Source organism: Triticum urartu, chromosome 1A (genome assembly GCF_056163025.1).
Source record: "Triticum urartu cultivar PI428250 chromosome 1A, HENAU_Tu73, whole genome shotgun sequence".
NCBI classification, from domain to species: domain Eukaryota; kingdom Viridiplantae; phylum Streptophyta; class Magnoliopsida; order Poales; family Poaceae; genus Triticum; species Triticum urartu.
Window position 1 is genome coordinate 260,744,413 of NC_141873.1, and position 18,509 is coordinate 260,762,921.

An 18,509-nucleotide genomic window follows, 5' to 3' on the forward strand; every position below is an offset into this window, starting at 1 on the left:
ATGGGCAGTAAAAAAAGGCTGCAAAGTTCTTACTTATCATCCTGCAGTTCGCTGTTGTCTTGGATAAAGTGTAAATAAATATTTTAGTTGACATCTTTTGACCCATTTTACTAACAATATTTATCAGTTTCCTCACTTGATGTTGGTTCATCAATATCTCATTACCTCATACGCAGAAAGGGTCGAAGCACGGATCTTTTCCAATGACATATGTACCTAAAAGCATCAATATAATATTAGAAGCTAACCAACAGTTGCACAATGATGTAGTACAACACTCCCTCCGTCCCATTATATAAGATCTTATAACATCCATTATACTCACATATTGAATGAATTAACATCCTACATTATCCGGTGGAGGGAGTTTATTACTTTTTTACAAATATCGGGCGATTAACTGCAATTAATTGTTGCTGCTGTATTGTTGTTATTCTATATATATCTAGACATCATCAGAACATTAATGTAACACTCTTCCTTGTTGCTATGTGGCCTAGGATTGCATATTTAGTCATTCAGTACAATGCATGTTGTTATGTAGCCTCAGATATGTTAGATATGACCCTAATTAACCCACTGATAGATGAGTTACAGATATTTCAGTTAAATGCCCGATGCGACGATTAATCCCTTATCAGTCTCCGACCTATATGGTACCAGTTACCGATATCATGAACAGTGAATATATATATATATAAGTCATGGGATGAAACTAACCTCGATGGTAAACAACAGTTGTTCCCAATATTGTCATGTGTAAGTACATCTAAAGGTATGTTAAGCACAACAGGCTAAACATCAACCAAATATATCCATGGTAGACAACATAATCTCCAAATGATAGGTTTAGGGTGAAGGTTTAAGCATGCTAGTTAAGCAAAATAAGAAGTGGAAATGTGTATTAACTGGAACAGGCCTAACATTTAAAAATAAGCAAACATAGTCATTCAAACTGATATTGTGCAGGCGTAACTACACTAGTTATTGTTAAATAAAGATGGAAAGGTGTGTTAACTACAACATGCTTAACAAAAACCAAATATAGTCATTCATAAAGGTATTGTTGAACTGGTATTGATGAAATTGAACTGCACAGTTCATACTTGCATATATAGAACATCATATCGTGAATAACTGAAATAAATAAGACATACTTAAAAAAGTTTTAGATGTTTCTTTAAGTTTTGCTAAAGTTTGTGTGCTGCTTAGAAAAGTGAGAAGTCAATGGCTCTTTGGGAATAAGGTTTTTCCCCTCACCTAGCCCGCATTTGGGTGGTGTGTCTGTTGGGAACGTAGTAATTTAAAAAAATCCTACGCACACGCAGGATCATGGTGATGCATAGCAACGAGAGGGGAGAGTGTTGTCTACGTACCCTTGTAGACCATTCGCGGAAGCATTATATCAACACGGTTGATGTAGTCGTACGTCTTCACGATCCGACTGATCCAAGTATCGAAAGCACGGCACCTCCGAGTTCTGCACACGTTCGGCTCAGTGACGTCCTCACCTTCTCGATCTAGCAAGAGGGGTGAAGTAGTAGATGAGTTCCGGCAGCACGACGGCGTAGTGACGATGTTGGTGAATAACAATCTCCGCAGGGCTTCGCCTAAGCACTACGAAAACTATGACGGAGGATAAACTAGAGGGGACGGGGTAGCCGGCACACGGCTTGGTGTTTCTTGATCTATCTTTGGTGCTAGCCATGCCCCTCTATTTATATGTTGAGCCTTGGGGTCGAAACTTGGAGTAAAAGCCTCCACAAAGTCGGTTTCACCCGAAAGGCAAGAGTCCTTCTCGGACTCCAGGGCCAGACGCCAGGGTTCCCGGCGTCTGGACCCAGACACCAGGGACCCTGGCGTCTGGCCCTAGGACTCCGCAAAACTTCCTTTTGCGCTTTCCAAAAACCTTGTGGGCTTTCCCCTTTAGCCTAAATAAAGTGTTCTCGTACCCAAACATTTCGGGAAACATCCGTAACCCTTCTGAAGACCAAACACTATTATCCCATATATCAAACTTTATCTCCGGACCATTCCGGAGTTCCTCGTCATGTCCGTGATCTTATCCGGAACTCCGAACAACCTTCGGTTACCAACATACACAACTCATAAATACTATATCGTCAACGAACGTTAAGCGTGCAGACCCTACGGGTTCGAGAACTATGTAGACATGACCGAGACATTTCTCTGGTCAATAACTAATAGCGGAACCTGGATGCCCATATTGGCTCCTACATATTCTACGAAGATCTTTATCGGTCGAACCACATAACAACATACGTTGTTCCCTTTGTCATCGGTATGTTACTTGCCCGAGATTCGATCGTCGGTATCTCAATACCTAGTTCAATCTCATTACCAGCAAGTATCTTTACTCGTTCCGTAATACATCATCCCGCAACTAACTCATTAGTTGCAATGCTTGCAAGGCTTATAGTGATGTGCATTACCGAGTGGGCCCAGAGATACCTCTCCGACAATCAGAGTGACAAATCCTAATCTCGAAATACGCCAACCCAACAAGTACCTTTGGAGACACCTGTAGAGCACCTTTATAATCACCCAGTTACGTTGTGACGTTTGGTAGCACACAAAGTGTTCCTCCGGTAAACGGGACTTGCATAATCTCATAGTCATAGGAACATGTATAAGTCATGAAGAAAGCAATAGCAGAATACTAAACGATCAAGTGCTAAGCTAACGGAATGGGTCAAGTCAGTCACATCATTCTCGTAATGATGTGATCCCGTTAATCAAATGACAACTCATGTCAATGGCTAGGAAACATAACCATCTTTGATCAACGAGCTAGTCAAGTAGAGGCATACTAGTGACACTTTATTTGTCTATGTATTCACACAAGTATTATGTTTCCGGTTAATACAATTCTAGCATGAATAATAAACATTTATCATGAATTAAGGAAATAAATAATAACTTTATTATTGCCTCTAGGGCATATTTCCTTCAATCTCCCACTTGCACTAGAGTCAATAATCTAGTTCACCTCGCCATGTGATTTAACACTAATAGTTCACATTACCATGTGATTAACACCCATAGTTCACATCGCCATGTGACCAACACTCAAAGGGTTTACTAGAGTCAGTAATCTAGTTCACATCGCCATGTGATTAACACCCAAAGAGTACTAAGGTGTGATCATGTTTTGCTTGTGAGAGAAGTTTAGTCAACGGGTCTGCCACATTCAGATCCGTATGTATTTTGCAAATTTCTATGTCAACAATGCTCTGCACGGAGCTACTCTAGCTAATTGCTCCCATTTTCAATATGTATCCAGATTGAGACTTAGAGTCATCTGGATCAGTGTCAAAATTTGCATCGACGTAACCCTTTACGATGAACCTTATTGTCACTTTCATAATCGAGAAACATATCCTTATTTCACTAAGGATAATTTTGATCGATGTCCAGTGATCTACTCCTAGATCACTATTGCACTCCCTTGCCAAAAACAGTGTAGGGTATACAATAGATCAGGTACACAACATGGCATATTTTATAGAACCTATGGCCAAGGCATAGGGAATGACGTTCATTCTTTTTCTATCTTCTGCCGTGGTCGGGCTTTGAGTCTTACTCAATTTCACACCTTGTAACACAGGCAAGAACTCTTTCTTTGACTTGTTCCATTTTGAACTACTTCAAAATCTTGTCAAGGTATGTACTCATTGAAAAACTTATCAAGCATCTTGATCTATCTCTATAGATCTTGATGCTCAATATGTAAGCAGCTTCACTGAGGTCTTTCTTTGAAAAACTCCTTTCAAACATTCCTTTATGCTTTGCAGAATAATTCTACATTATCTTCGATCAACAATATGTCATTCACATATACTTATCAGAAATGCTATAGTGCTCCCACTCACTTTCTTGTAAATACAGGCTTCCCCACAAGTCTGTATAAAACTATATGCTTTGATCAACTTATCAAAGCGTATATTCCAACTCCGAGATGCTTGCACCAGTCCATAGATGGATCACTGGAGCTTGCATATTTTGTTAGCACCTTTAGGATTGACAAAACATTCTGGTTGCATCATATACAACTCTTCTTTAATAAATCCATTAAGGAATGCAGTTTCGTTTATCCATTTGCCAGATTTCATAAAATGCGGCAATTGCTAACATGATTCAGACAGACTTAAGAATAGATACGAGTGAGAAACTCTCATCGTAGTCAACACCTTGAACTTGTCGAAAACCTTTTTGCGATAATTCTAGCTTTGTAGATAGTAACACTACTATCAGCGTCTGTCTTCCTCTTGAAGATCCATTTAATCTCAATGGCTCGCCAATCATTGGGCAAGTCAATCAAAGTCCATACTTTGTTCTCATACATGGATCTCATCTTAGATTTCATGGCCTCAAGCCATTTTGTGGAATCTGGGATCATCATCGCTTCCTAATAGTTCGTAGGTTCGTCATGGTCAAGTAACATGACCTCCAGAATAGGATTACCGTACCACTCTGGTGCGGATCTCACTCTGGTTTACCTACGAGGTTTGATAGTAACTTGATCCGAAGTTACATGATCATCATCATTAGCTTCCTCACTAATTGGTGTAGTAGTCACAGGAACAGATTTCTATGATGAACTACTTTCCAATAAGGGAGTAAGTACAGTTACCTCATCAAGTTCTACTTTCCTCCCACTCACTTCTTTCGAGAGAAACTCCTTCTCTAGAAAGGATCCATTCTCAGCAATGAATATCTTGCCTTCAGATCTGTGATAGAAGGTGTACCCAACATTTTCTTTTGGGTATCCTATGAAGAAGCACTTCTCCGATTTGGGTTTGAGCTTATCAGGTTGAAACTTTTTCACATAAGCACTACAACCTCAAACTTTAAGAAACGACAGCTTAGGTTTCTTGCCAAACCATAGTTCATACGGTGTCGTCTCAACGGATTTAGATGGTGCCCTATTTAACGTGAATGTAGCTGTCTCTAATGCATAACCCCAAAACGATAGTGGTAAATCGGTAAGAGACATCATAGATCGCACCATATCTAATAAAGTACGGTTACGATGTTCGGACACACCATTACACTGTGGTGTTCCAGGTGGCGTGAGTATGAAACTATTTCACATTGTTTTAACTAAAGGCCAAACTCGTAACTCAAATATTTTACTTCGGTGATCATATCGTAGAAACTTTTATTTTTGTTACGATGATTCTCCACTTCACTCTGAAATTCTTTGAACTTTTCAAATGTTTCAGACTTGTGTTTCATCAAGTAGATATACTCATATCTGCTCAAATCATCTGTGAAGATCAGAAAATAATGATACCTGCCGCGAGCCTCAATATTCATCGGACCACATACATCAGTATGTATGATTTCCAACAAATCTGTTGCTCGCTCCATTGTTCCGGAGAACGGAGTCTTAGTCATCTTGCCCATGAGGCATGGTTCGCAAGCATCAACTGATTCATAATCAAGTGATTCCAAAAGCCCATCAGCATGGATTTTCTTCATGCGCTTTACACCAATATGACCTGTAACATCCCAAATTTTCAATTTGGAATGTTATACATTAGGTCATCATGCATATCATATTTTATTTTGCTTTTGGTTTTGATCCTAGAAAATCCTAAGCAACTCAAGGACCCACGGAGAGAGTTGGGGATTTCGTTATTTACATATTTGAGTTTCCTCAAATTATGTAAACAGGATCATTTGATTTTATTTATTTTATCATCAATTATTTCTATTACAAAAATATGAGAGCGGGAATAAAATGACTTTCCCAAAATATAGAAATATTGAGGATTTAATAAAAAAATCAAATAAGTTTTATTTCGGAGTTTTCGGTATTTTTATTTGAATTTAGGAAAAATGCACGTTTTTCAAAGTTGTAGTTTGGGCCCAGATAAATGTTCACTTTATCGGGCTTGATTTTAGGAACCCGGCAAAATTTATTTCGTGATTTTTGGAGTCCGTTTAGTATTTATTTTTATTTTTCTTCCGAGCGGAATTTAAAAAAAATGTGTAACCGACTTCGGGCCGTACCCGGCCAGGAAACCTCCGCCCGGGGCGCCTTTAAATAGCGCCCGAGCCGGCCCGAGGAAAGCCCACCTCGCCGCCTGCCCTAACCCTAGCGCCGCCGCCGTCGCCGGAGCCGCGCGCCTTTTGAGATTCGCCGCCGCCTCGCTTTCCGTGCAGTTTTTTTAAAAAAAATAATAAAAATATTTTTTTCCTGTTCGTCATTTTTCTTTTTCGTCGGATTTTTCGCGGTTATTTCCTGATCGCGATTTCTAATCCGATTTTCGTTTTAGTATAACTTTTCGCTCGTTTATCGGAATCAGGCGATTCAAGCGCCTGGAGTTTCGTCTCGAAACCCTCTTTCCGAATAATCAACTTAAACATGTTTTTGCTACTGTAAAATTTTCCCTAGATCCAGATTACTAGAACGAAGTTGTTTTCTTTCGCCGTTTGATTTCTTTTGCTTCGTTCGATTTGATTCTTTTTGCCAACCAGGGTTCTTAAGTTGAACTTTCTGGTTAGATCTTCTATTTGAGTTTTACCTGTGCATTAGATGAGTACTTATTGTATACTTGTTGTTTGTCTGCGATAGATTACCCGGAGTGCGCCGCCTGTTACTTCGAATCTCTAGGTTACGCGGATCATCAGCAAGGCAAGTAACACTTTGATCATACCTTTTCTACAACCCAGTTTTATTGCATTAGATCAATCCTCACTCATTGCATGATTAGGATCTAATTAAACCGTGGGATGGGAAGTAGATGAGGTAGTACCTATTACCTGTTTATTATCAAACCTTTGGGAGTTACTTCTACGTTTGCTCATTATGCCATGCTATGCTAGTAGACGTGGATTGGGTGAGTGATATCCATGACAGATGTGAGATTGAAAATTAAGGGTTTATCTAAGGTGGCAACCTAACACACATCTGGGTGGATTGAGGCACCTGGGGATTCCAGGACTTGCCTGTTTTTATTGGACCGCCACCCGGGCTCAAAAGGATCATGAGATTATTCATACTAGAAACTTCCGTGTGCAGCCACAAGCCATTATGGGCTCTGGCATAGTTGACTAAGTTGTGCGAACTCTTACAGTGGTAGACTAGCAGATGTAGGGGAAAGTAGGTGTACCGGTCTACCCATCGTAAGGTGCTAGCGCTTCTGAAAGACTGTGTCTCGGTCATCCGTTTCTCAAACACCATGTAGTGCGAGAAACCAAACGGAGGTGATCGAGTCTTGTGGGGAAAAGTGCGCAAACCTCTGCAGAGTGTATAAACTAATCATGGTTAGCCATGTCCCCAGTTATGGACATCCTGAGTATCTAGTACCTGGATTTTCATGTGAATCTCAACATGTTACTCTAAATTAATTTTGATGGGTTTTAATGATGATACTTAATTGGGATTGAGAATGCTGTCAACCATTCTCAATGTTTAACAACCACCATGATAGTAATTAATTTTATTCCTTTTAAGTAGGGAAAAAATCCAAAAACAGTAACCATAGAGCTTTCCACCAGCCAAATATGCATATAGTATAGCTGTTGCATTCCATTACTCTCTATGTGTTACCTTGCCAGCATATTCCATGTGCTGACCCGTTTTCGGGCTGCAATGTTAATGTTGCAGACTTTTCAGACGACGATTAAGGAGTTTTTAGGTCGTGGTTCTATACTCAGTGATGCCGTTGGAGTTGATGGACTCACTTATCTTCCAAGCCTTCCGCTGTTATCGTCACTAGATGGCCTTAAGCCATATTTATTGTAATAAGTTCTCTTTTGAGACACTCGATGTAATAAGTGTATGATTGCTACTCTGCTATAAATCCTCCGAGTACTGTGTGGTGTCAGCATTACTGATCCAGGGATGACACCGGAGCACAGAGATCAGACTGTTTGAGGTCTGGTCGCTACATGACCTAAACGGCAGTGCCACAAATAAGTTTCACTATCATTATTAACTTTGCATCTTTTGGCTTCAATATTATGAAAATGTGTATCACCACGACCGAGATCCAACAAACCATTTTCATTGGGTGTATGACCATAGAAGGTTTTATTCATGTAAACAGAACAACAATTATTCTCTAATTTACATGAATAACTGTATTGCAATAAACATGATCCAATCATATTCATGCTCAACGCAAACACTAAATAACATTTATTTTAGGTTTAACACTAATTCCGAAAGTATAGGGAGTGTGCGATGATGATCATATCAATTTTGGAACCATTTCCAATACACATCGTCACTTCACCCTTAACTAGTCTCTATTCATTCTGCAACTCCCGTTTCTAGTTACTATTCTTAGCAACTGAACTTGTATCAAATACTGAGGGGTTGCTATAAACACTAGTAAAGTACACATCAATAACATGTATATCAAATATACCTATGTTCACTTTGCCATCCTTCTTATCCACCAATTACTTGGGTAGTTCCGCTTCCAGTGACCAGTTCCTTTGCAGTAGAAACACTCAGTTTCAGGCTTAGGTCCAAACTTGGGTTTTTTACATGAGCAGCAACTTGCTTGTCGTTCTTCTTGAAGTTCCCCTTTCTTCCCTTTGTCCCTTTACTTGAAACTAGTGGTTTTGTTTACCATCAACACTTGATGTTTTCTTGATTTCTACCTTCGTCGATTTCAGCATCACGAAGAGCTTGGGAATCGTTTCCGTTATCCCTTGCATATTATAGTTCATCACGAAGTTCTACTAACTTGGTGATGGTGACTAGAGAATTCTGTCAATCACTATTTTATGTGGAAGATTAACTCCCACTTGATTCAAACGATTGTAGTATCCAGACAATTTGAGCACATGCTCACTGCTTGAGCTATTCTCCTCCATCTTTTAGCTATAGAACTTGTTGGAGAGTTCATATCTCTCAACTCGGGTATTTGCTTGAAATATTAACTTCAACTCCTAGAACATCTCATATGGTCCATGACGTTCAAAACGTCATTGAAGTCCCGATTCTAAGCCGTTTAAGCATGGTGCACTAAACTATCAAGTAGTCATCATATTGAGCTAGCCAAACGTTCATAACATCTGCATCTGCTCCTGCAATAGGTTTGTCACCTAGTGGTGCATCAAGGACATAATTCTTATGTGCAGCAATGAGGATAAACCTCAGATCACGGATCCAATCCGCATCATTGCTACTAACATCTTTCAACTTAGTTTTCTCTAGGAACATATCAAAAATAAAACAGGGGAGCTAAACGCGAGCTATTGATCTACAACATAGATATGCTAATACTACCAGGACTAAGTTCATGATAAATGTAAATTCAATTAATCATATTACTTAAGAACTCCCACTTAGATAGACATCCCTCTAATCCTCTAAGTGATCACGTGATCCATATCAACTAAACCATGTCCGGTCATCACGTGAGATGGAGTAGTTTTGATGCGGAGCATCCTATGGACATCACCATGTCAAGAGTCCGTTCGGCAAGCGACACGTGCGACATCTACTTCACATACACAAAGGTGAATCATCTCCTTTATGCGTGCTTACTTGACCCCTTCGAGGATGGTATACTACTTGACACTCCTCTCGTGTGCATACATAGGTATTGTCGGAACATCATGGACGAGGAGGAGGAGAGCGAGCACAAGTGTACAACTACACCATCTGCAAGAAAAGCATGGAAGAGAAGGAAGAAGAGGATCCGCCCAGTCTAGGACGAGCGGTACTACCGCCCACATCAAGCGGTACTACCGCTGAAGGCCCACAAGCCGTACTACCGGACAACTTCCGCTCTACTGCCGCTCAACCCGACAAACTCCTGTGGTCGAGCGGCAGAAGTTCGGTACTACCGCCCGTACAAGCGGTACTACCGCTGAAGCGGTACTACCGCCCGAGGGACCGGTACTACCGCCCTGCCTGTGCGCAGCCGGGCCTTTGGCCTTGTATCTCTCTCCCACTTAACCCTTTGTGGCTTAGACTATATATAGACCACCCCCACCTCCTTTCTAGTGTTAGCAAAGTAGTAGCTCATTTAGAGATAGAGCTTTGCTCATCCATTACGGATCTACTCCACGAGAGAGACCGCGGCCCCTCTTCGGAGAAGATCCCCTTGGATTCAAGACCCCCTCTTGGGTGGCCCCCTTCAAGACCTCCTCATGGAGATGAACCTTACCTTGTATCATGTACCTTGTGGATCTTGTGTGTTTGATTGTCTAGTGGATGTGTGATTGGACTTGTTCTTGAGTGTTTCCCCTTGTGATTTATCTCCGTTCTTCCCCGTGTTCTTCGTGTTCTTCGCGGGATCCGCTCCTTTCGTGAAAGATCGGCCCCTAGGGTTCCTACCCTACATCATCTTGGTATCTAGAGCCACGTTGATCACGATTTCGGAGCCTCCCCATTGTGTTTTCTAGCCTAATTTTGTTGTGTTCTTCCCCAAATTTGAAAATACCCACCAAAAAATAGCCCCAATTTTTTTGTGATTTGTTGGTTTGACAAAGTTTTGTTGGATTTGATCCATAGATTTGCTTGGTTTCAAGTGGATCTAGCATCTCCCCAATTTTCTCCACTTTCCATCCACGAAATCGCTTGAATTTTGACCTTGAAATCATTCTTTTCCGCCCCAAAATTTGCCCCGATCCAGTTCTACGAATTTTCCCGACATGAGCGGTACTACTGCCCCACCAAGCGGTACTACCACTGAGCTCCACAAGTGGTACTACCGCCCTTCCAAGCGGTACTTCCGCCCCTCCCAGTTTTAGCGTTCCGAGTTTCACCGTTTCGACCATAACTTTCACATCCGGAGTCCGATTTTCGCGTTCTTTAGCTCATTGAGTAGCTATTGACATCCCCCATCCATATACATAGGTTTCAACACCATTTGAATCCATCAAATTTTTGGAACTTTGGCATCTTTGCCTAGGGCTTCCACCACATCCTCCGCTACACCACCACCGACTTCCGCAACCTAACCAATTTTGTTCCCCATCACATTAGGGGTTGCTTGAGGAGTTATTTGAGTTTCCTAAAGTGTCTGGGCTACTTAGGGATGGTTGCTTCTTCATCAACCACCACCACCACTTTCGCATAGGCTTACCAACCATACACTTCTTCCACACCGGCTTAACCCAATTTTGTTTGTGTTGTGAGTTGTGTCTCCTAAGGTGTTTCGGCTACTTAGGGACTGTGCTTCCAACTCCGACACCGTGTATAGTCCACCACCTTACACTCCATTTCCGCATTGCCTACTCGCATAACCCATCATTCCACCACCGCATCCCGCTACCACCATTTTGACATTTGACATTTGAGATTTTGAGTTCGCGGTTTTTCCATTTCCTAAGGTGCTTCGGCTAGTTAGGGACGAGTCTCCATCATCTTGGTATCTCCATCAAGATCACCGCCACTCATCATTGCCAAGGACGGTAACCTCCATATCATCTTGGTATCGTGGTATCCCTCCATTGTATATTCCCTTGCCATTGCATTGATAACCCCTAGCCTATTCTGCATCACTTGCCTATCGAGACTAGCCTTTGAGTACTGCCGGCAATGTTACTTGTGCACATTAGTGGTCTACACCTTCCATTACATACATACCATACCATATCGGTATCATATTGGTATCATCATATCATCTCTTGTGCCTCAAGTTTGTTCCCACATATACGCAATCACTATCTTGGTTTGTGCATTTCGCATTGTGGCCATATCCAAAAAAAAGAAGAAGAAAAAGAAATAAAGAATAAGATTTTAAGCAAAATAAAAAGAGTGAACAAAGAGCTTGTAAGCAAGTGCCATAGCATCATACCACATTGCATATAAGATTGTCATATCCGATCATCTTGGATCATACCACCGGAACATCATACACATAGCATACTTGGGATAGAACGTCCTTACATTTTGCATATCATAGGTTGTGCACAAGTGTCGTATCCGCCTATTGAGAAATCGTGCTAGCATCTCTCTTGAGTTGTGCAACACGAGCGTTTTCCGTGGATTCCACATTTTGTGCTCATTCCTTGGTTACACGATCCCATTTTAGCTATCCGTGTGTGTGTGTGTTTCCGTGTGCCATATATTGCTATTGGTCTACTTGTTTCACTTGCGAATTTGTGAATCTCTTTCAACATTATTGACTCTTGCTAACATTTTGCATTAAATTTTTGTGCCACTATCCTCACTGAGCTACTCCATAAGCTTTAGTTTGTAGGTGTGAGTGAACAAGTCCGGTACCAATTCCACTATTCTTTCATCTCACATTGAGTGAAACGGGATACATCCTCAACTTTGGGAAAAGGTAACTTGGTATTGTTCATCTCATTTCCTACTCACCTCTACTCGAGTCTTGTGATGGATAGGCAAGGCATTTCACCTTCGGTCTACAACAACAACGACGAGTTCAATGCCACGAGTAACTCTACCGACGCCAAGATGCAAGCTCAAATGGAGGATATCAAAGCCCTCATCAAGTCCTACAAGCGATCTTCCTCATCTTCGAGAAGACGCTCAAGTACACTTGCTTCCAAGCTACCATCTCCGGCAAGGTCTCATCGGCATCGACACCATCACCACCATGAACGTGAGGGTCAAGAGCTCAACACCAACAACCGCTCAACGACTTCACCATCTCCCTTGGCATCTTCACCAAGCGACTTCAAGGCATCTTCGCCTATGGACATACAACATCTTCACCCACAAGCACTTCAAGAGAAGCTCCCCAAGCTCAAGTCCTTGACTTCCATAAGCTACTACCTCAACATCGACCACGCGATTCCTTTCTATGGGACTCAAGAACCCGAGGAGTATCTCGAATGGAAGCGTTTGATGGACGACTACCTCAAGCTACATCAAGTTCCTCCCAAAGATCAAGTGAAGTGCACCACAAGGAACTTCCACGACTACGCGTCCACATGGTGGCTTCACGCACCTTCGGAGACTTACAACATGAGTTGGCCAAAGACGAAGAGAGCTTTGCGGCGAGAGTTTGTGCCTCCAACCTACACGGAACAACTTCTACGCCAATTGGAGAACACCATCCAAGGATCCAAGTCCATCTACGAGTACTTCAAGGAGATGAAGATTGCCTTGCGACGAGCCAGCGTGGACGACCCCATTTCGATGAAGTTCCACTTCATGATGGGATTGCACAACGACATCTCCAAGATGATCTTCCTCGAGAACTACAAGTCCCTTGACGACAACTACATTGGTGCTCTCAAGGCGGAACAAGAACTCATGAAGGCCAAAGCTTCTCCACCCCAAGCTCACTTCGCGACGACCAAGTTCCATAAAAACGAGCATGAGGCTAGTACCACCATGATGTCCAAGCCTGACGAGCTCCAAGACGATGCTCCCAAGTTCGACTTCACCGCCATCCCTCTTTGTGGCATTGACGATGCCGAGTCTACTTCGACTCTTTTTCAAGATGGTGCGGCGACGACTACGACTACGAACACCATCAAGGACCAAGCTTTGGAGGCGAGCAACATGGTGACGAGCAAGGATGATGCTTCCATCTTAGGAGGTGAGAGTGATGATGTGCCATATTCGGCTTTCATCCACGACGACGGCGATGAGATGGTTGAGCATGGGATTTTCCCTTCGACCACGACGACGTATGATGACTTGAGTGACTTTTGCCACCATATTGAGAGTGAGAGTGACTTCACCACTAGCCCCATATATGATGTGTTTCCACAATTCCCATGTGAGGAGAGCCACAACCCCCACCTCTTGAGTGAGATGAGTGACTCCACCATATGTGAGTTTGAGCGCATCTATTTTGGGGGAGTGAGTGAACCACCACATAGAGAGAGAGAGTGATAGTTGATAGGTCATGTGAGGCCTCTTTCTAATGACTTAACCTCTACCTCTATTGTGTCTTCTCATTTGGTGCTAGGTCCCATATATGATGATGCGCCGATTCGCGACGACTACGTCCTACCTTTGGACAAGACGATGGCCATGGTGGAATATGATGCACCCCCCACATGGTTCCATCAAGATGAAGATGACCACCATTTGGTCTTTACCACCTCACCTACACCACTTGAGTGGGATGACAAAGGTAACATAGGTGAAGGTGATACTCTTGTCCCACTAGTGGACTATCATGACATTAATTGCTTGCATGATGTTGATCCCCCTATTGCCATGATTCATGCTAGTATGATTTCCCCATGCGATGATTTACCCATTTATGACGAGTTTGACGATTGCCATGTGGAGTCTATTAGTTGTGATGCCATGTTGCATAGGATTTCTTGTGATAATTCTTTAGGTCACATCATGTTTGCCAATCCGCTTGACTTGTCATATGCTATGCATAAGATCAATCATATGTCATATTTGCAATCTCTTCATAGTGACTATGCATATGCCATTAAAATTAACCCAATTTGCACTTATGGAATAGATGACAAGCCCATGGTTATTGGCATTTGTTTCTCTTGTGATGATATTGATATGCTCCCTTTGCATCATTTATCTCATATACCATGCCATAACCACCTAGCTTTGGATATGCATTGTTTTGGATGTTGTCCATTTTCTCCATATGATATTTCCAATATTGCTCATGAGGAGACCCCCATAGTTTCCTCATACATTTTAGAGACTTTGATTCATCCCATCCATTGCATGATCCCAATACTTGTGTGCACCATATGCTCCCATGAATCATAATGATATTGTTGTGCCATATACTACTATGCTCAATTTGTGTCCCCATCGTGTTATACACAATAACTATTCTTTCATGATGGATGACATGTTCCTATACCATGCATCAAATTTCTTTGAGCGATGCTTATCTTGTGCTAACTCTCACGTGCACATACACATCATGATGGGTGATATGTACATTTACCACACACACAATTTCTTTCGTCTGTGTCTCTTTTGTGTAGGTACCCATGAATTCTTGTCAACCTCGCAATCCCACGAGTTGACAAAACAAGCTCTAAAGAGCAATGATGACTTGCGATCCCTCGGATTGTCTTTCCCACCGCTCTCTTCGCGCAAAGACTTCGTGCATTTCTTCTACATGGCCCTCACTTGGCTAAGGGTTATTGTCCATTATATATCATTTGCCCATCTTGCCATGTTCACTTTGCATGATATGCTCATTCCTATACCTTTGCAATGCATTTTTGACCCATGCTTTGCATTACACATGATGATTGATTCTCATACTTGTATGTGTATTTGCAAGCTTGGTGGAGATATTGCTAGTTATTGCCATGGTTGCTTTGTACCCCATGCCTATGATGATACTTTCATCTTGCTTTGTGTTCGTGCTTGGGATGTGTCATGTACATTGCCTATGACTATTATTTGCTCACATGACATGATTGCCATGAGTTCATCTAGTATGTTGCATCTTCGCACTACTAGCTTGCACGGCTTGATTCCTATGATTGCTTGCCTTGTTGCATCACCGATGATTCATACTTTCTCATTTCATGCGGTTGATGACAACCATCTACATGCTTTGCACATGATTGTTATTGCTTGCCGTCATATATCTCCATATGTTGCCTCCCTCATGCTAGATGATTTTCCATGTATTGAGCGCAACAATGATTTTAGTCTTGCTAATGAGATTGCCCCCATAGCATTCTCGCATATATTTGGAGATTTTGACATTTTTTTGTGAAGCATGCTTGTCTTCATTCTTTGCACCATATACCTCGTGCCATGAATATTGCCATTGTTGCATCATATTGTTCATGCACTTGTGCTTCTAATGGTTATGTGCAAGAGAAGAGAACCATCATGATGGATGATGTGTTTATCTACCATGTGCATACGTTCTTTGTTTTGTTGTGTGCATGTGTAGGATACTTGGACCTTGTGTCAACTTCCACGTCACGTGAGTTGACAATCCGAGCTCTTGAGAGCGAACCACCTTCTACCACGATGATTCTACATAGCACTTGCTTGTACTTCGGCATTGTGAAGGACGCACAAGGACATCCTTTCAAGGTGATATCCTTCTCTTTTAAGAACCCCCAAACCATGCGCATGGATATTGAGGATCATACTACTTGTGTTGCTTGCACCATGAGACTTATTGTTCATCCTGGATCACTTTATTGCACACATGTTATAGATCTTGCTTCGACTTGTCACTTTCACCATTCCATGCATCATGATATATATGCCTTGTGTGTTGCATCCAATTCTTGGATTACTTGCTCCTATCACATGTTTGGTTGCAACAATGTTGTTTCTTCACATATGCCATGTCCCATTGATTGCTACATGCTTTCCTTGATTGCCTCACACATGATGCACAATTGCTCTTTCTATTGTGTTGAGTGCCACACTATATTCACTACACCCCATGCACATTATGCTTGGATTGTCTTGCACTTGACCCATATGTTTAGACACTTCATTTTATTTGGTGTTGTGAATGATTCCTATGCCTACCATAGACCTTTCATTGAGCAATTTGTGAATGCTTACTATGAACTTGAGGTAGATGCTTCTTCTCTTGTCACACATATTTGCATCACTACCTCACATTCACATGCTTGTCCCCATGATTTCTTTGCTTGTTCTAGATTGATATGCTTACATGCCACGTCACAATCCTTTGTCGCACCATATGCTTTGCATGATGACGATACTTGTTTGGTGAATCACCTCTTGAATGCTTGGTTTTGCACTAACGCTAACCACATTTATTTTTCCAAGTGTTTTTTGTCCTTGCTCATTTTGAAGGAATCACTAGACGGTGCGACATTGGAGAGTGCCCACTCCAAGCTTGAAGATGATGACTACTTGGTGAACGTCCGCTTCTACACGGCGAAGCCATCTATTTCCCATGGTGATTTGGTTTTCGATCCGAGGTCGGATCTTTCCCAAGGGGGAGGGGATGATGCGGAGCATCCTATGGACATCACCATGTCAAGAGTCCGTTCGGCAAGCAACATGTGCGACATCTACTTCACATACACCGCGAGAGAAGCATGGAAGAGAAGGAAGAAGAGGATCCGCCCAGTCCAGGACGAGCAGTACTACCGCCCACATCAAGCGGTACTACCGCTGAAGGCCCACAAGCCGTACTACCGGCCAACTTCCTCTCTACTTCCACTCAACCCGACAAACTCCTGTGATCGAGCGACACAAGTCCGGTACTACCGCCCGAGGGACCGGTACTACCGCCCTGCTTATGCGCAGTCGGGCCTTTGGCCTTGTATCTCTCTCCCACTTACCCCTTCGTGGCTTAGACTATATATAGACCACCCCCACCTCCTTTCTAGGGTTAACAAAGTAGTAGCTCATTTAGAGATAGAGCTTTTCTCATCCATTACGGATCTACTCCACGAGAGAGACCGCGGCCCCTCTTCGGAGAAGATCCCCTTGGATTCAAGACCCCCTCTTGGGTGGCCCCCTTCAAGACCTCCTCATGGAGATGAACATTACCTTGTATCTTCCCCTTTGTTGTTCATGTACCTTGTGGATCTTGTGTGTTTGATTGTCTAGTGGATGTGTGATTGGACTTGTTCTTGAGTGTTTCCCCTTGTGATTTCTCTCCGTTCTTCCCCGTTTTCTTCGTGTTCTTCGCGGGATCTGCTCCTTTCGTGAAAGATCGGCCCCTAGGGTTCCTACCCTACATCAAGTTTCAATGGTGAACATCACTATGTTGATCATATCTACTATATGATTCACGCTCGACCTTTCGGTCTCAGTGTTCCAAGGCCATATCTGTTATATGCTAGGCTCGTCAAGTTTAACCTGAGTATTCCGCATGTGCAACTGTTTTGCACCCGTTGTATTTGAACGTAGAGCCTATCACACCTGATCATCACGCGGTGTCTCAGCACGAAGAACTTTCGCGACAGTGCATACTCGGGGAGAACACTTGTACCTTGATAATTAGTGAGAGATCATCTTATAAAGCTACCGTCGAACTAAGCAAAATAAGATGTATAAAAGATAAACATCACATGCAATCAAAATATGTGACATGATATGGCCATCATCATCTTGTGCCTTTGATCTCCATCTCCAAAGTATCGTCATGATTTCCATCGTTACTGGAATGACACCATGATCTCCATCATCTTAATCTATATCAATGTGTCATCACATGGTCGTCTCGCCAACTATTGCTCTTGCAACTATTGCTATCGCATAGCGAAAAAGTAAAGCAATTATTTGGCGCTTGCATCTTATGCAATAAAGAGACAACCATATGGCTTCTGCCAGTTGCCGATAACTCGGTTACAAAACATGATCTTCTCATACAATAAAATTTAGCATCATGCCTTGACCATATCACATCACAACATGCCCTGCAAAAACAAGTTAGACGTCCTCTACTTTGTTGTTGCAAGTTTTACATGGCTGCTACGGGCTGAGCAAGAACCGTTCTTACCTACGCATCAAAATCACAATGATAGTTCGTAAAGTTAGTGTTGTTTTAACCTTCTCAAGGACCGGGTGTTGCCACACTCAGTTCAACTAAAGTTGGAGAAACTGACACCCGCCAGCCACCTGTGTGCAA